This window comes from Lissotriton helveticus, chromosome 5_1 (genome assembly GCF_964261635.1).
Source record: "Lissotriton helveticus chromosome 5_1, aLisHel1.1, whole genome shotgun sequence".
Lineage (NCBI taxonomy): Eukaryota > Metazoa > Chordata > Amphibia > Caudata > Salamandridae > Lissotriton > Lissotriton helveticus.
In genome coordinates, this window is record NC_136065.1 from 198,370,539 (window position 1) to 198,391,136 (window position 20,598).

A 20,598-nucleotide genomic window follows, 5' to 3' on the forward strand; every position below is an offset into this window, starting at 1 on the left:
CTGACTTTATACTTGGTGGAGTGGGAATATTAATTTATATGGGTTTAGTGTCCAGCACCTTATCAGAGTTTATACTTGGTGGAGTTGGAATAGTAAATTATATGGGTTTAGGGTCCAGCACCTTCCCTGACTTTATACTTGGTGGAGTGGGAATAGTAATTTATATGGGTTTAGTGTCCAGCACATTCCCTGAATTTATACTTGGTGGAGTTGGAATAGTACATTATATGGGTTTAGTGTCCAACACCTTCCCTGAGGTTATACTTGGTGGAGTGGGAATAGTAATTAATATGTGTTTAGTGTCCAGCACCTTCCCAGAGTTTATACTTGGTGGAGTTGGAATAGTAAATTATATGGGTTTAGTGTCCAGCACCTTCCCTAAGTTTATACTTGGTGGAGTTGGAATAGTAAATTATATGGGTTTAGTGTCTAACACCTTCCCTGAGTTTATACTTGGTGGAGTTGGAAGAGTAAATTATATGGGTTTAGTTTCCAGCACCTTCCCTGACTTTATACTTGGTGGAGTGGGAATAGTAATTTATATGGGTTTAGTGTCCAGCACCTTCCCGGGGTTTATACATGGTGGAGTGGGAATAGTAATTAATATGGGTTTAGTGTCCAGCAACTTCCCTGAGTTTATAGTTGGTGGAGTTGGAATAGTAAATTATATGGGTTTAGTGTCCAGCACGTTCCCTGACTTTATACTTGGTGGAGTGGGAATATTAATTTATATGGGTTTAGTGTCCAGCACCTTATCAGAGTTTATACTTGGTGGAGTTGGAATAGTAAAATATATGGGTTTAGGGTCCAGCACCTTCCCTGACTTTATACTTGGTGGAGTGGGAATAGTAATTTATATGGGTTTAGTGTCCAGCACATTCCCTGAATTTATACTTGGTGGAGTGGGAATAGTAATTTATATGGGTTTAGTGTCCAGCAGTGAGCACCTTCCCAGAGTTTATACTTGGTGGAGTGGTAATAGTAATTTATATGGGTTTAGTGTCCAGCACCTTCCTAGAGTTTACACTTGGTGGAGTTGGAATAGTAAATTATATAGGTTTAGTGTCCAGCACCTTCCCTGAGATTATACTTGGTGTAGTTGGAATAGTAAATTATATGGGTTTAGTGTCCAGCAACTTCCCAGAGTTTATACTTGGTGGAGTTGGAAGAGTAAATAAAATGGGTTTAGGGTCCAGCACCTTCCCTGACTTTATACTTGGTGGAGTGGGAATAGTAATTTATATGGGTTTAGAGCCCAGCACCTTCCCTGACTTTATACTTGGTGGAGTTGGAATAGTAAATTATATGGGTTTAGTGTCCAGCACCTTCCCTGACTTTATACTTGGTGGAGTGGGAATATTAATTTATTTGGGTTTAGTGTCCAGCACCTTATCAGAGTTTATACTTGGTGGAGTTGGAATAGTAAATTATATGGGTTTAGGGTCCAGCACCTTCCCTGACTTTATACTTGGTGGAGTGGGAATAGTAATTTATATGGGTTTAGTGTCCAGCACATTCCCTGAATTTATACTTGGTGGAGTGGGAATAGTAATTTATATGGGTTTAGTGTCCAGCAACTTCCCTGAGTTTATACTTGGTGGAGTTGGAATAGTAAATTATATGGGTTTAGTGTCCAGCACCTTCCCTGAGTTTATACTTGGTGGAGTTGGAATAGTAAATTTTATGGGTTTAGTGTCCAGCACCTTCCCTGACTTTATACTAAGGGGTCGATCCCGATCCGTTAAAAATCACCGTCCGTACGACTCGCATCCGGAGCCGTTTCCGTACGACTCGGATGGACGCCGTACGACCGGACGATTACGATCCCGATCGGGCTACCCGGATGCGTTTCGTACGGTCCACGTCAGGTAAGGGCGATTCGTACGGAAAAGCACACGATAACCTACATACCGTACGGCGCGTAGACCCCTTGATCACAGGGGTACGTGCCGTATCCCTGCGATCATGGGGTGTACGCGCCGCACCCCTGCGATCATGGGGGGTATGTGCCGTACACCCAGCGTACATGGGGTAAGGCACGTACCCCATGTACGCTGGGTGTACGGCACATACCCCCCATGTTCGCAGGGGTACGCGCCGTACCCCTGCGATCATGGGTTGTACGCGCCGTACCCGGGTGGGGCCGTTCCGTACCTGTTTCGGGGCGAGCTCTGACTGTACGACAGTTTACAGCTCCCGTAGAAAAAGGGTCGTACGGAGCGTACACAACACGGATCGTATTTGCCGGGTCGTAAAAAGCAGCCGCGAACCGTTTAAACGTCGTGAACAGCGGCTTCTGAGGGCGATTCGTATGGGAATTTCATTCGTACGGTCCCTGGTACGATTCGTACGGATAGCTGCATCGGGTGTGGATCGTACTACGTCGTTCGTACGGGGACGGTTACGGGTACAATTCGTACGGAAAAAAATGCTCCGTACGACGATTCGGAGCGCTTTTTACGGGATCGGAATCGACCCCTTGGTGGAGTGGGAATAGTAATTTATATGGGTTTAGTGTCCAGCACCTTCCCAGAGTTTATACTTGGTGGAGTGGGAATAGTAATTTATATGGGTTTAGTGTCCAGCACCTTCCCAGAGTTTATACTTGGTGGAATTGGAATAGTAAATGATATGGGTTTAGTGTCCAGCACGTTCCCTGAGTTTATACTTGGTGGAGTTGGAATAGTAAATTATGTGGGTTTAGTGTCCAACAACTTCCCCGAGTTTATACTTGGTGGAGTTGGAATAGTAAATAAAATGGGTTTAGGGTCCAGCACCTTCCCTGACTTTATACTTGGTGCAGTGGGAATAGTAATTTATATGGGTTTAGGGTCCAGCATCTTCCCTGACTTTATACTTGGTGGAGTTGGAATAGTAAATTATATGGGTTTAGTGTCCAGCACCTTCCCTGACTTTATACTTGGTGGAGTGGGAATAGTAATTTATATGGGTTTAGTGTCCATCAACTTCCCTGACTTTATACTTGGTGGAGTTGGAATAGTAAATTATATGGGTTTAGGGTCCAGCACCTTCCCTGACTTTATACTTGGTGGAGTGGGAATATTAATTTATATAGGTTTAGTGTCCAGCACCTTCCCTGAATTTATACTTGGTGGAGTTGGAATAGTACATTATATGGGTTTAGTGTCCAGCACCTTCCCTGCGTTTATACTTGGTGGAGTGGGAATAGTAAATTATATGGATTTAGTGTCCAGCACCTTCCCTGACTTTATACTTGGTGGAGTTGGAATAGTAAATTATATGGGTTTAGTGTCCAGCACTTTCCCTGACTTTATACTTGGTGGAGTGGGAATATTAATTTATATGGGTTTAATGTCCAGCACCTTATCAGAGTTTATACTTGGTGGAGTTAGAATAGTAAATTATATGGGTTTAGGGTCCAGCACCTTCCCTGACTTTATACTTGGTGGAGTGGGAATAGTAATTTATATGGGTTTAGTGTCCAGCACATTCCCTGAATTTATACTTGGGGGAGTTGGAATAGTACATTATATGGGTTTAGTGTCCAACACCTTCCCTGAGTTTATACTTGGTGGAGTGGGAATAGTAATTTATATGGGTTTAGTGTCCAGCACCTTTCCAGAGTTTATACTTGGTGGAGTTGGAATAGTAAATTATATGGGTTTAGTGTCCTGCACCTTCCCTGAGTTTATACTTGGTGGAGTTGGAATAGTAAATTATATGGGTTTAGTGTCCAACACCTTCCCTGAGTTTATACTTGGTGGAGTTGGAATAGTAAATTATATGGGTTTAGTTTCCACACCTTCCCTGACTTTATACTTGGTGGAGTGGGAATAGTAATTTATATGGGTTTAGTGTCCAGCACCTTCCCAGAGTTTATACATGGTGGAGTGGGAATAGTAATTTATATGGGTTTAGTGTCCAGCAACTTCCCTAAGTTTATAATTGGTGGAGTTGGAATAGTAAATTATATGGGTTTAGTGTCCAGCACCTTCCCTGAGTTTATACTTGGTGGAGTTGAAATAGTAAATTATATGGGTTTAGTGTCCAGCACCTTCCCTGACTTCATACTTGGTGGAGTGAGAATAGTAATTTATATGGGTTTAGTGTCCAGCACCTTCCAGAGTTTATACTTGGTGGAGTGGTAATAGTAATTTATATGGGTTTAGTGTCCAGCACCTTCCTAGAGTTTACACTTGGTGGAGATGGAATAGTAAATTATATGGGTTTAGTGTCCAGCACCTTCCCTGAGATTATACTTGGTGGAGTTGGAATAGTTAATTACATGGGTTTAGTGTCCAGCAACTTCCCAGAGTTTATACTTGGTGGAGTTGGAAGAGTAAATAAAATGGGTTTAGGGTCCATCACCTTCCCTGACTTTATACTTGGTGGAGTGGGAATAGTAATTTATATGGGTTTAGGGCGCAGCACCTTCCCAGAGTTTATATTTGGTGGAGTTGGAATAGTAAATTATATGGGTATATGGTCCAGCACCTTTCCTGACTTTAGACTTGGTGGAGTGGGAATAGTAATTTATATGGGTTTAGTGTCCAGCACCTTATCAGAGTTTATACTTGGTGGACTTGGAATAGTAAATTATATGGGTTTAGGGTCCAGCACCTTCCCTGACTTTATACTTGGTGGAGTGGGAATATTAATTTATATGGGTTTAGTGTCCAGCACCTTCCCGGAATTTATACTTGGTGGAGTTGGAATAGTACATTATATGGGTTTAGTGTCCAGCACCTTCCCTGAGTTTATACTTGGTGGAGTGGGAATAGTAAATTATATGGATTTAGGGGTCTATTATGATGATGGGCGGATTGCCTCCGCCAGGGTGGTGGTGGCCACTGCCACCCTGGCTGAGGCAATCCGCCGACAAACACTCTCGTTTTCCCCTCCGCCAGATTAAGATGGCGGTGGGGACAGCGGCGGACGGAAAGACCGCGGCGGTAATGGATTAATATGATGGCGGTGTCCAATGGACACCGCCAGCCATATTACAATGGCACCAAGTAGAGGCCTTTCCGTGGCGGCAATGCCGCCTCGGAAAGGCAGGCGGGGATTGCTGCGGGGGCCCCCTGCAGGGCCCCCAGGTTGCCACCACTGTCGGGGGGCACATGGGGGGTACCTATGGCACCCCCCCCACATTTGCATATGCAAAGCGGCAGGCACCGCGCGGTACCTGCCGCTTTGCATATGCAAATGCAACAAAGCATTTTTAGCATTGTGGCGGGCGGTGCAGAGTGCACCGCCCGCCACAATGCTAAAACTACAGGATGTGCCCGCCACTGTGGCGGGCACATCCTAATTCCCCCCCCCGGGACCCCCGCCCTTATGGCGGGCGGTCCCGTTCCCCACTATGGTGACGGGCGGACAAAGTCCGCCCGTCATCATAATGGACCCCTTAGTGTCTAGCACCTTCCCTGAGGTTATACTTGGTGGAGTTGGAATAGTAAATTATATGGGTTTAGTGTCCAGCACTTTCCCTGACTTCATACTTGGTGGAGTGGGAATATTAATTTATATGGGTTTAGTGTCCAGCACCTTATCAGAGTTTATACTTGGTGGAGTTGGAATAGTAAATTATATGGGTTTAGGGTCCAGCACCTTCCCTGACTTTATACTTGGTGGAGTGGGAATAGTAATTTATATGGGTTTAGTGTCCAGCACATTCCCTGAATTTATACTTGGTGGAGTTGGAATAGTACATTATATAGGTTTAGTGTCCAATACCTTCCCTGAGTTTATACTTGGTGGAGTGGGAATAGTAATTTATATGGGTTTAGTGTCCAGCACCTTCCCAGAGTTTATACTTGGTGGAGTTGGAATAGTAAATTACATGGGTTTAGTGTCCAGCACCTTCCCAGAGTTTATACTTGGTGGAGTTGGAATAGTAAATTTTATGGGTTTAGTGTCCAGCACCTTCCCTGACTTTATACTTGGTGGAGTGGGAATAGTAATTTATATGGGTTTAGTGTCCAGCAACTTCTCTGACTTTATACTTGGTGGAGTTGGAATAGTAAATTATATGGGTTTAGGGTCCAGCACCTTCCCTGACTTTATACTTGGTGGAGTGGGAATAGTAATTTATATGGGTTTAGTGTCCAGCACATTCCCTGAATTTATACTTGGGGGAGTTGGAATAGTACATTATATGGGTTTAGTGTCCAACACCTTCCCTGAGTTTATACTTGGTGGAGTGGGAATAGTAATTTATATGGGTTTAGTGTCCAGCACCTTTCCAGAGTTTATACTTGGTGGAGTTGGAATAGTAAATTATATGGGTTTAGTGTCCTGCACCTTCCCTGAGTTTATACTTGGTGGAGTTGGAATAGTAAATTATATGGGTTTAGTGTCCAACACCTTCCCTGAGTTTATACTTGGTGGAGTTGGAATAGTAAATTATATGGGTTTAGTTTCCACACCTTCCCTGACTTTATACTTGGTGGAGTGGGAATAGTAATTTATATGGGTTTAGTGTCCAGCACCTTCCCAGAGTTTATACATGGTGGAGTGGGAATAGTAATTTATATGGGTTTAGTGTCCAGCAACTTCCCTAAGTTTATAATTGGTGGAGTTGGAATAGTAAATTATATGGGTTTAGTGTCCAGCACCTTCCCTGAGTTTATACTTGGTGGAGTTGAAATAGTAAATTATATGGGTTTAGTGTCCAGCACCTTCCCTGACTTCATACTTGGTGGAGTGAGAATAGTAATTTATATGGGTTTAGTGTCCAGCACCTTCCAGAGTTTATACTTGGTGGAGTGGTAATAGTAATTTATATGGGTTTAGTGTCCAGCACCTTCCTAGAGTTTACACTTGGTGGAGATGGAATAGTAAATTATATGGGTTTAGTGTCCAGCACCTTCCCTGAGATTATACTTGGTGGAGTTGGAATAGTTAATTACATGGGTTTAGTGTCCAGCAACTTCCCAGAGTTTATACTTGGTGGAGTTGGAAGAGTAAATAAAATGGGTTTAGGGTCCATCACCTTCCCTGACTTTATACTTGGTGGAGTGGGAATAGTAATTTATATGGGTTTAGGGCGCAGCACCTTCCCAGAGTTTATATTTGGTGGAGTTGGAATAGTAAATTATATGGGTATATGGTCCAGCACCTTTCCTGACTTTAGACTTGGTGGAGTGGGAATAGTAATTTATATGGGTTTAGTGTCCAGCACCTTATCAGAGTTTATACTTGGTGGACTTGGAATAGTAAATTATATGGGTTTAGGGTCCAGCACCTTCCCTGACTTTATACTTGGTGGAGTGGGAATATTAATTTATATGGGTTTAGTGTCCAGCACCTTCCCGGAATTTATACTTGGTGGAGTTGGAATAGTACATTATATGGGTTTAGTGTCCAGCACCTTCCCTGAGTTTATACTTGGTGGAGTGGGAATAGTAAATTATATGGATTTAGGGGTCTATTATGATGATGGGCGGATTGCCTCCGCCAGGGTGGTGGTGGCCACTGCCACCCTGGCTGAGGCAATCCGCCGACAAACACTCTCGTTTTCCCCTCCGCCAGATTAAGATGGCGGTGGGGACAGCGACGGACGGAAAGACCGCGGCGGTAATGGATTAATATGATGGCGGTGTCCAACGGACACCGCCAGCCATATTACAATGGCACCAAGTAGAGGCCTTTCCGTGGCGGCAATGCCGCCTCGGAAAGGCAGGCGGGGATTGCTGCGGGGGCCCCCTGCAGGGCCCCCAGGTTGCCACCACTGTCGGGGGGCACATGGGGGGTACCTATGGCACCCCCCCCACATTTGCATATGCAAAGCGGCAGGCACCGCGCGGTACCTGCCGCTTTGCATATGCAAATACAACAAAGCATTTTTAGCATTGTGGCGGGCGGTGCAGAGTGCACCGCCCGCCACAATGCTAAAACTACAGGATGTGCCCGCCACTGTGGCGGGCACATCCTAATTCCCCCCCCCGGGACCCCCGCCCTTATGGCGGGCGGTCCCGTTCCCCACTATGGTGACGGGCGGACAAAGTCCGCCCGTCATCATAATGGACCCCTTAGTGTCTAGCACCTTCCCTGAGGTTATACTTGGTGGAGTTGGAATAGTAAATTATATGGGTTTAGTGTCCAGCACTTTCCCTGACTTCATACTTGGTGGAGTGGGAATATTAATTTATATGGGTTTAGTGTCCAGCACCTTATCAGAGTTTATACTTGGTGGAGTTGGAATAGTAAATTATATGGGTTTAGGGTCCAGCACCTTCCCTGACTTTATACTTGGTGGAGTGGGAATAGTAATTTATATGGGTTTAGTGTCCAGCACATTCCCTGAATTTATACTTGGTGGAGTTGGAATAGTACATTATATAGGTTTAGTGTCCAATACCTTCCCTGAGTTTATACTTGGTGGAGTGGGAATAGTAATTTATATGGGTTTAGTGTCCAGCACCTTCCCAGAGTTTATACTTGGTGGAGTTGGAATAGTAAATTATATGGGTTTAGGGTCCAGCACCTTCCCTGACTTTATACTTGGTGGAGTGGGAATAGTAATTTATATGGGTTTAGTGTCCAGCACATTCCCTGAATTTATACTTGGTGGAGTGGGAATAGTAATTTATATGGGTTTAGTGTCCAGCAACTTCCCTGAGTTTATACTTGGTGGAGTTGGAATAGTAAATTATATGGGTTTAGTGTCCAGCACCTTCCCTGAGTTTATACTTGGTGGAGTTGGAATAGTAAATTTTATGGGTTTAGTGTCCAGCACCTTCCCTGACTTTATACTAAGGGGTCGATCCCGATCCGTTAAAAATCACCGTCCGTACGACTCGCATCCGGAGCCGTTTCCGTACGACTCGGATGGACGCCGTACGACCGGACGATTACGATCCCGATCGGGCTACCCGGATGCGTTTCGTACGGTCCACGTCAGGTAAGGGCGATTCGTACGGAAAAGCACACGATAACCTACATACCGTACGGCGCGTAGACCCCTTGATCACAGGGGTACGTGCCGTATCCCTGCGATCATGGGGTGTACGCGCCGCACCCCTGCGATCATGGGGGGTATGTGCCGTACACCCAGCGTACATGGGGTAAGGCACGTACCCCATGTACGCTGGGTGTACGGCACATACCCCCCATGTTCGCAGGGGTACGCGCCGTACCCCTGCGATCATGGGTTGTACGCGCCGTACCCGGGTGGGGCCGTTCCGTACCTGTTTCGGGGCGAGCTCTGACTGTACGACAGTTTACAGCTCCCGTAGAAAAAGGGTCGTACGGAGCGTACACAACACGGATCGTATTTGCCGGGTCGTAAAAAGCAGCCGCGAACCGTTTAAACGTCGTGAACAGCGGCTTCTGAGGGCGATTCGTATGGGAATTTCATTCGTACGGTCCCTGGTACGATTCGTACGGATAGCTGCATCGGGTGTGGATCGTACTACGTCGTTCGTACGGGGACGGTTACGGGTACAATTCGTACGGAAAAAAATGCTCCGTACGACGATTCGGAGCGCTTTTTACGGGATCGGAATCGACCCCTTGGTGGAGTGGGAATAGTAATTTATATGGGTTTAGTGTCCAGCACCTTCCCAGAGTTTATACTTGGTGGAGTGGGAATAGTAATTTATATGGGTTTAGTGTCCAGCACCTTCCCAGAGTTTATACTTGGTGGAATTGGAATAGTAAATGATATGGGTTTAGTGTCCAGCACGTTCCCTGAGTTTATACTTGGTGGAGTTGGAATAGTAAATTATGTGGGTTTAGTGTCCAACAACTTCCCCGAGTTTATACTTGGTGGAGTTGGAATAGTAAATAAAATGGGTTTAGGGTCCAGCACCTTCCCTGACTTTATACTTGGTGCAGTGGGAATAGTAATTTATATGGGTTTAGGGTCCAGCATCTTCCCTGACTTTATACTTGGTGGAGTTGGAATAGTAAATTATATGGGTTTAGTGTCCAGCACCTTCCCTGACTTTATACTTGGTGGAGTGGGAATAGTAATTTATATGGGTTTAGTGTCCATCAACTTCCCTGACTTTATACTTGGTGGAGTTGGAATAGTAAATTATATGGGTTTAGGGTCCAGCACCTTCCCTGACTTTATACTTGGTGGAGTGGGAATATTAATTTATATAGGTTTAGTGTCCAGCACCTTCCCTGAATTTATACTTGGTGGAGTTGGAATAGTACATTATATGGGTTTAGTGTCCAGCACCTTCCCTGCGTTTATACTTGGTGGAGTGGGAATAGTAAATTATATGGATTTAGTGTCCAGCACCTTCCCTGACTTTATACTTGGTGGAGTTGGAATAGTAAATTATATGGGTTTAGTGTCCAGCACTTTCCCTGACTTTATACTTGGTGGAGTGGGAATATTAATTTATATGGGTTTAATGTCCAGCACCTTATCAGAGTTTATACTTGGTGGAGTTAGAATAGTAAATTATATGGGTTTAGGGTCCAGCACCTTCCCTGACTTTATACTTGGTGGAGTGGGAATAGTAATTTATATGGGTTTAGTGTCCAGCACATTCCCTGAATTTATACTTGGGGGAGTTGGAATAGTACATTATATGGGTTTAGTGTCCAACACCTTCCCTGAGTTTATACTTGGTGGAGTGGGAATAGTAATTTATATGGGTTTAGTGTCCAGCACCTTTCCAGAGTTTATACTTGGTGGAGTTGGAATAGTAAATTATATGGGTTTAGTGTCCTGCACCTTCCCTGAGTTTATACTTGGTGGAGTTGGAATAGTAAATTATATGGGTTTAGTGTCCAACACCTTCCCTGAGTTTATACTTGGTGGAGTTGGAATAGTAAATTATATGGGTTTAGTTTCCACACCTTCCCTGACTTTATACTTGGTGGAGTGGGAATAGTAATTTATATGGGTTTAGTGTCCAGCACCTTCCCAGAGTTTATACATGGTGGAGTGGGAATAGTAATTTATATGGGTTTAGTGTCCAGCAACTTCCCTAAGTTTATAATTGGTGGAGTTGGAATAGTAAATTATATGGGTTTAGTGTCCAGCACCTTCCCTGAGTTTATACTTGGTGGAGTTGAAATAGTAAATTATATGGGTTTAGTGTCCAGCACCTTCCCTGACTTCATACTTGGTGGAGTGAGAATAGTAATTTATATGGGTTTAGTGTCCAGCACCTTCCAGAGTTTATACTTGGTGGAGTGGTAATAGTAATTTATATGGGTTTAGTGTCCAGCACCTTCCTAGAGTTTACACTTGGTGGAGATGGAATAGTAAATTATATGGGTTTAGTGTCCAGCACCTTCCCTGAGATTATACTTGGTGGAGTTGGAATAGTTAATTACATGGGTTTAGTGTCCAGCAACTTCCCAGAGTTTATACTTGGTGGAGTTGGAAGAGTAAATAAAATGGGTTTAGGGTCCATCACCTTCCCTGACTTTATACTTGGTGGAGTGGGAATAGTAATTTATATGGGTTTAGGGCGCAGCACCTTCCCAGAGTTTATATTTGGTGGAGTTGGAATAGTAAATTATATGGGTATATGGTCCAGCACCTTTCCTGACTTTAGACTTGGTGGAGTGGGAATAGTAATTTATATGGGTTTAGTGTCCAGCACCTTATCAGAGTTTATACTTGGTGGACTTGGAATAGTAAATTATATGGGTTTAGGGTCCAGCACCTTCCCTGACTTTATACTTGGTGGAGTGGGAATATTAATTTATATGGGTTTAGTGTCCAGCACCTTCCCGGAATTTATACTTGGTGGAGTTGGAATAGTACATTATATGGGTTTAGTGTCCAGCACCTTCCCTGAGTTTATACTTGGTGGAGTGGGAATAGTAAATTATATGGATTTAGGGGTCTATTATGATGATGGGCGGATTGCCTCCGCCAGGGTGGTGGTGGCCACTGCCACCCTGGCTGAGGCAATCCGCCGACAAACACTCTCGTTTTCCCCTCCGCCAGATTAAGATGGCGGTGGGGACAGCGGCGGACGGAAAGACCGCGGCGGTAATGGATTAATATGATGGCGGTGTCCAATGGACACCGCCAGCCATATTACAATGGCACCAAGTAGAGGCCTTTCCGTGGCGGCAATGCCGCCTCGGAAAGGCAGGCGGGGATTGCTGCGGGGGCCCCCTGCAGGGCCCCCAGGTTGCCACCACTGTCGGGGGGCACATGGGGGGTACCTATGGCACCCCCCCCACATTTGCATATGCAAAGCGGCAGGCACCGCGCGGTACCTGCCGCTTTGCATATGCAAATGCAACAAAGCATTTTTAGCATTGTGGCGGGCGGTGCAGAGTGCACCGCCCGCCACAATGCTAAAACTACAGGATGTGCCCGCCACTGTGGCGGGCACATCCTAATTCCCCCCCCCGGGACCCCCGCCCTTATGGCGGGCGGTCCCGTTCCCCACTATGGTGACGGGCGGACAAAGTCCGCCCGTCATCATAATGGACCCCTTAGTGTCTAGCACCTTCCCTGAGGTTATACTTGGTGGAGTTGGAATAGTAAATTATATGGGTTTAGTGTCCAGCACTTTCCCTGACTTCATACTTGGTGGAGTGGGAATATTAATTTATATGGGTTTAGTGTCCAGCACCTTATCAGAGTTTATACTTGGTGGAGTTGGAATAGTAAATTATATGGGTTTAGGGTCCAGCACCTTCCCTGACTTTATACTTGGTGGAGTGGGAATAGTAATTTATATGGGTTTAGTGTCCAGCACATTCCCTGAATTTATACTTGGTGGAGTTGGAATAGTACATTATATAGGTTTAGTGTCCAATACCTTCCCTGAGTTTATACTTGGTGGAGTGGGAATAGTAATTTATATGGGTTTAGTGTCCAGCACCTTCCCAGAGTTTATACTTGGTGGAGTTGGAATAGTAAATTACATGGGTTTAGTGTCCAGCACCTTCCCAGAGTTTATACTTGGTGGAGTTGGAATAGTAAATTTTATGGGTTTAGTGTCCAGCACCTTCCCTGACTTTATACTTGGTGGAGTGGGAATAGTAATTTATATGGGTTTAGTGTCCAGCAACTTCTCTGACTTTATACTTGGTGGAGTTGGAATAGTAAATTATATGGGTTTAGGGTCCAGCACCTTCCCTGACTTTATACTTGGTGGAGTGGGAATAGTAATTTATATGGGTTTAGTGTCCAGCACATTCCCTGAATTTATACTTGGGGGAGTTGGAATAGTACATTATATGGGTTTAGTGTCCAACACCTTCCCTGAGTTTATACTTGGTGGAGTGGGAATAGTAATTTATATGGGTTTAGTGTCCAGCACCTTTCCAGAGTTTATACTTGGTGGAGTTGGAATAGTAAATTATATGGGTTTAGTGTCCTGCACCTTCCCTGAGTTTATACTTGGTGGAGTTGGAATAGTAAATTATATGGGTTTAGTGTCCAACACCTTCCCTGAGTTTATACTTGGTGGAGTTGGAATAGTAAATTATATGGGTTTAGTTTCCACACCTTCCCTGACTTTATACTTGGTGGAGTGGGAATAGTAATTTATATGGGTTTAGTGTCCAGCACCTTCCCAGAGTTTATACATGGTGGAGTGGGAATAGTAATTTATATGGGTTTAGTGTCCAGCAACTTCCCTAAGTTTATAATTGGTGGAGTTAGAATAGTAAATTATATGGGTTTAGTGTCCAGCACCTTCCCTGAGTTTATACTTGGTGGAGTTGAAATAGTAAATTATATGGGTTTAGTGTCCAGCACCTTCCCTGACTTCATACTTGGTGGAGTGAGAATAGTAATTTATATGGGTTTAGTGTCCAGCACCTTCCAGAGTTTATACTTGGTGGAGTGGTAATAGTAATTTATATGGGTTTAGTGTCCAGCACCTTCCTAGAGTTTACACTTGGTGGAGATGGAATAGTAAATTATATGGGTTTAGTGTCCAGCACCTTCCCTGAGATTATACTTGGTGGAGTTGGAATAGTTAATTACATGGGTTTAGTGTCCAGCAACTTCCCAGAGTTTATACTTGGTGGAGTTGGAAGAGTAAATAAAATGGGTTTAGGGTCCATCACCTTCCCTGACTTTATACTTGGTGGAGTGGGAATAGTAATTTATATGGGTTTAGGGCGCAGCACCTTCCCAGAGTTTATATTTGGTGGAGTTGGAATAGTAAATTATATGGGTATATGGTCCAGCACCTTTCCTGACTTTAGACTTGGTGGAGTGGGAATAGTAATTTATATGGGTTTAGTGTCCAGCACCTTATCAGAGTTTATACTTGGTGGACTTGGAATAGTAAATTATATGGGTTTAGGGTCCAGCACCTTCCCTGACTTTATACTTGGTGGAGTGGGAATATTAATTTATATGGGTTTAGTGTCCAGCACCTTCCCGGAATTTATACTTGGTGGAGTTGGAATAGTACATTATATGGGTTTAGTGTCCAGCACCTTCCCTGAGTTTATACTTGGTGGAGTGGGAATAGTAAATTATATGGATTTAGGGGTCTATTATGATGATGGGCGGATTGCCTCCGCCAGGGTGGTGGTGGCCACTGCCACCCTGGCTGAGGCAATCCGCCGACAAACACTCTCGTTTTCCCCTCCGCCAGATTAAGATGGCGGTGGGGACAGCGACGGACGGAAAGACCGCGGCGGTAATGGATTAATATGATGGCGGTGTCCAACGGACACCGCCAGCCATATTACAATGGCACCAAGTAGAGGCCTTTCCGTGGCGGCAATGCCGCCTCGGAAAGGCAGGCGGGGATTGCTGCGGGGGCCCCCTGCAGGGCCCCCAGGTTGCCACCACTGTCGGGGGGCACATGGGGGGTACCTATGGCACCCCCCCCACATTTGCATATGCAAAGCGGCAGGCACCGCGCGGTACCTGCCGCTTTGCATATGCAAATACAACAAAGCATTTTTAGCATTGTGGCGGGCGGTGCAGAGTGCACCGCCCGCCACAATGCTAAAACTACAGGATGTGCCCGCCACTGTGGCGGGCACATCCTAATTCCCCCCCCCGGGACCCCCGCCCTTATGGCGGGCGGTCCCGTTCCCCACTATGGTGACGGGCGGACAAAGTCCGCCCGTCATCATAATGGACCCCTTAGTGTCTAGCACCTTCCCTGAGGTTATACTTGGTGGAGTTGGAATAGTAAATTATATGGGTTTAGTGTCCAGCACTTTCCCTGACTTCATACTTGGTGGAGTGGGAATATTAATTTATATGGGTTTAGTGTCCAGCACCTTATCAGAGTTTATACTTGGTGGAGTTGGAATAGTAAATTATATGGGTTTAGGGTCCAGCACCTTCCCTGACTTTATACTTGGTGGAGTGGGAATAGTAATTTATATGGGTTTAGTGTCCAGCACATTCCCTGAATTTATACTTGGTGGAGTTGGAATAGTACATTATATAGGTTTAGTGTCCAATACCTTCCCTGAGTTTATACTTGGTGGAGTGGGAATAGTAATTTATATGGGTTTAGTGTCCAGCACCTTCCCAGAGTTTATACTTGGTGGAGTTGGAATAGTAAATTATATGGGTTTAGTGTCCAGCACCTTCCCTGAGTTTATACTTGGTGGAGTTGGAATAGTAAATTATATGGGTTTAGTGTCCAACACCTTCCCTGAGTTTATACTTGGTGGAGTTGGAAGAGTAAATTATATGGGTTTAGTTTCCAGCACCTTCCCTGACTTTATACTTGGTGGAGTGGGAATAGTAATTTATATGGGTTTAGTGTCCAGCACCTTCCCGGGGTTTATACATGGTGGAGTGGGAATAGTAATTTATATGGGTTTAGTGTCCAGCAACTTCCCTGAGTTTATACTTGGTGGAGTTGGAATAGTAAATTATATGGGTTTAGTGTTCAGCACCTTCCCTGACTTCATACGTGGTGGAGTGGGAATAGTAATTTATATGTGTTTAGTGTCCAGCACCTTCCCAGAGTTTATACTTGGTGGAGTGGTAATAGTAATTTATATGGGTTTAGTGACCAGCACCTTCCTAGAGTTTACACTTGGTGGAGTTGGAATAGTAAACTATATGGGTTTAGTGTCCAGCACCTTCCCTGAGATTATACTTGGTGTAGTTGGAATAGTAAATTATATGGGTTTAGTGTCCTGCAACTTCCCAGAGTTTATACTTGGTGGAGTTGGAAGAGTAAATAAAATGGGTTTAGGGTCCAGCACCTTCCCTGACTTTATACTTGGTGGAGTGGGAATAGTAATTTATATGGGTTTAGAGCCCAGCACCTTCCCTGACTTTATTCTTGGTGGAGTTGGAATAGTAAATTATATGGGTTTAGTGTCCAGCACCTTCCCTGACTTTATACTTGGTGGAGTGGGAATATTAATTTATATGGGTTTAGTGTCCAGCACCTTATCAGAGTTTATACTTGGTGGAGTTGGAATAGTAAATTATATGGGTTTAGGGTCCAGCACCTTCCCTGACTTTATACTTGGTGGAGTGGGAATAGTAATTTATATGGGTTTAGTGTCCAGCACATTCCCTGAATTTATACTTGGTGGAGTTGGAATAGTAAATTTTATGGGTTTAGTGTCCAGCACCTTCCCTGACTTTATACTTGGTGGAGTGGGAATAGTAATTTATATGGGTTTAGTGTCCAGCAACTTCTCTGACTTTATACTTGGTGGAGTTGGAATAGTAAATTATATGGGTTTAGGGTCCAGCACCTTCCCTGACTTTATACTTGGTGGAGTTGGAATAGTAAATTATATCGGTTTAGCGTCCAGCACCTTCCCAGATTTTATACTTGGTGGAGTGGGAATAGTAAAATATTTTTAGAAAATTAATTTTTTGTTGATAGAATTTTACAAGATTTATATGTTTAAAAAATAAAAGTTATAGGAGAAATTATAATTAATGTTACTTTATTGCTAAATTGATACATAAATAATAATAATAAATATGAAATAAAAATATATGTAAAAATATTAACTGTAATATTTATTAAAATAAATGTTTAAAACAAATAATTATACACACAGAGGGTTAAATGGAATTATTGAAATATATTTTATTGAGATTGAAAAACAAATGGGAAGTACAGTAAATAATTTTATTAGCTGTATAAAGTAATAAGTAGATAGTGTTTATTAACACAAAAAATAAAGCAAGGCAATATATACTTTTATCAATATATTTCAAATTTAAATATAAATAATGTTTATGTTTAATCACATTTATTGTAAATGCACATTTAACTAATAAACATATTAACATATTGTACATAATATTGAATAACAATTATTTAAATCACATACAAAATAGAAATATTTTAATAATAAACATGTTGGAAATAATTGTTATATTTATTGTACATACATTTTTTTTAATTTACAGAATATTGATAGATACATTTTAATAAACATTTTAGAAGAGTAACATTTTTTTGGTTAACAAAATTGCAATAGGTTAATTTCGAAATTAATAAAATTAATATTGGAAATATTAATAATATACATTTTTAATTAGCTAAATAATACAAAAGGTAATCTAATACATAGGTAATTGTGAAAATAGCATTAACATATTTGTAAACATTATGTTTAACACATAGTTACGTGTAGAAGAAATTTTTACATTTTAATTAATTACAAAGTTTACATATAAATAATAGTTTCTTTTTAACAGTTAGTAAAATAATAGTGGAAATAATTTTTTTAAACAAAGGACATTTTATAAAGATAATAAAAAATATTTATGTATAATAACATATAATGTAAGGCTGTGTTTTTAAATTTAAAGTGTGGAAAAATAGAAATTAAATAGCCTTTTCATATTTACAGGGACTATTTTTTAACCGCGTAATGTTACTTTGGCTCATTTGGTGCTTTAACGGCTCGCGGTTGGATGCTGCTTCGCGTTGGATAGGGTAAGTTTGTTTTAATTATATTTTATTACTTAATGAAGTTATTTTAAGTGTATGTGTGGTGTGTTTAGGTTAGGTAGATGGTATTATCGATCCTAGATTGTGTTGTAGGTGTTATTTAGACTGTACGTTATTTTGTTTTTACCGCGTTTTAGTTCTAGGTGTGTGAGGTATGCTAATATGTTTAAATGTTTTTACATAGATATGTTTAGAGTATAATTATGTGTTTTAATATCTGTATGGGTGTATTTGTGTGGGTGCGTATGTATTTTTCTATTTTTCAGGTTATCTACACGGTTTGAAGTTTAGGAGGAGGTCGTTTTTTTTTTAAAGTTGTGTGACGAGTATTATATACTCTTATATTTACACACATACTTTTATTTTCGGTATTTCCAGGAGCGTTTTTTTTTTTAAGTAATATTTTTGGGTTTTGAAGGGTACATCCTGTGCTTTATATTGGAGAGGAGTCGCCATGGATTTCCTTGTATTTTTTCATTTTTTTTGGGCTTCCTTGGATTGTATGGCCATTTTTAACTTTTTCGTATGGATTGTTAGCCCTTGGATTTCTTCTTAAGCAGCGACGGAAATGTAAGTATTAAAAGAAATAATTTTTGGGTGGGAAAAGTGTATTTATTTGTTATATTGTTATGTTATATGTAACAGTTGGTAAATAACTTATCATAATGCATTTAAGATATGTATTTAAAATGTATTTGATAGTTTAATTACTGTTTGTTATATATAACAAAGATAGGAAGTTTTATATTTGAAAGTGGCTAATGTTGCATGTATATTTATTTTATAATTTATAAAAGAGTTTTAGCGATCATTGAGAGATAATCTAGTCCTTTGCTAGTTGGATAGAGGGTAACTTGACTTTGGAGTGTGTACATTTTTTTAGTTACTTTCCTTAATTTCGGTCCTATCAGGGTTACTGATTGCTCCATTCTGAGTTCTTTGTAACTCTGTTCTTTTTGTAAGGATTCTATTAATTTGTGAAGGGTAGGTCTCCCTCTGTCTGTAGTTGATTGGAAGGCGTTGTGCTATCCTTCAACTGCGTTGTTTGTTTTTGCTTCTCTGTTTAGTGTGCTAAGGTAGACATTCCACCAGGCTATTTGATATTTAGGTTGACTTCTATGGCCAGATCGGTGTAGCCTGCCTACCCATGTATCTTCGAAGTAGTCAAGCATAGGGCTTAGTCTTTCTTCGTTTCTTTTATAGTATGGGCTGTCTATTAATAAGTTATAGTGTTCAGCCACATCTGTTACAGGTACATAGGCTAGGGAAATTAATTTTTTAATTTGATAAGAAAAAGTGCTGTCTGTGGCGTATTGGATACTAAGGGGCCCACTCGGATGGCAGACGGACGCACCCTAGAGGAGGAGGGACTATCTGCAGGGGCCGCGGCGGTCCCTCCAGTGCAATTAGGATGTGACCGCCAGGGTGGCGGTCACATCCTCTATCTTTAACATTGCGGCGGGTGCAGCTTTAAGCTGCAACCGCCGCAATGTTAAAAATGCATGCACAGCATTTGCGTGCACAAAGCGGCAGGCACCGCTCGGTGCCTGCTGCTTTGTTCACGCAAATGCAGGGGGGTACCATAGGTACCGCCCATGTGCACCCCCCACTCCCCCTTTACCCAGGGGGCCCGCAACGGGCCCCCGAAGTGAAGGTCCGTATGCTTTTCCACGGCGGAAAAACTGCAGCGGAAAAGCATACATTTTACACCATCCTAATATGGCTGGCGGTGTCTGATAGACACCGCCAGCCATGTTAGAGCTTTTCCGCCGCGGTTGGCTTACGAAAAGCGGCGGACTGAAACCAGAACCCACCAGCCATCCTAATGTGGCGGTGGGTCTTTGGTGGGTCCGCAGAGGATTTTCTGCATTCGCCGGGCCGGCGGTGGCTTCCGCCGGCCCGGAGGATGCGGAAAATCCTCCATCATAATGTGCCCCTTAATGTTGATGTTTGTAAGGGTCGCCATATACACTGATTGAAATGATAGTAGCAACCTTGTATTGCTGTGTGTAGGTATATTTTAAGGATGCTGTTTATCATTGCTTTTTCAAAGTCAATGATAATTTTTTGTGGAAAATAGTCATTAGTATGTTGTTTGACTTGGGTTAGTAATTCGTGGTAGGTAGCTTGTTGTTTGTTTGGTTGAAGGGCATACAGGAAGGGAATATTTGCATTTTGGAAATGACCGTGGATAGTGTACAATTGCTAAAAAAAGTTTAGGGCAAACTGAAAAAGTACCGTCCATCATCCAAGTTTGGCATAGCTTTAGTTTAGTCATGTTGTTTGCTGTAGCAAACAGTATCACTCTTTTGTCATTAGAGTTGTTGTCATATAGTTTAAATGGGTCTTTATTGTGCGTTACTGAGAGTTCAGGGGGAATTTACACTTCTTCAAAAGTTGTAGGTGTGGGAGGAGTAGTTGATGTACCTCTTTTTTATCTAGATATAGTTCTTTTAAGGGATTCAATAGATGGTAGTTGGCTAGAAGCATGTTGGGGCAGTGCTCTTAAATGTTCTTTCAAAATAGTAGTTGTTGGTTTATCAGTTCTAGTACTGGCTTCTTTGAGGGAATCTAGCATTTGTCTAATCTCTATTTCAGTCACATTGGGTGGATGATTATGTTCTTTAGTATAAGTAACAGTGGTTTCCTGAGTGATTGCTCTACCATAACATTTGCTAGAATAATATTTTGCACACTTCCAAAAAACTTTGAGATCTTTCTGTTTCTCTTGAGTGTAAACATATCCCATATAACAGAG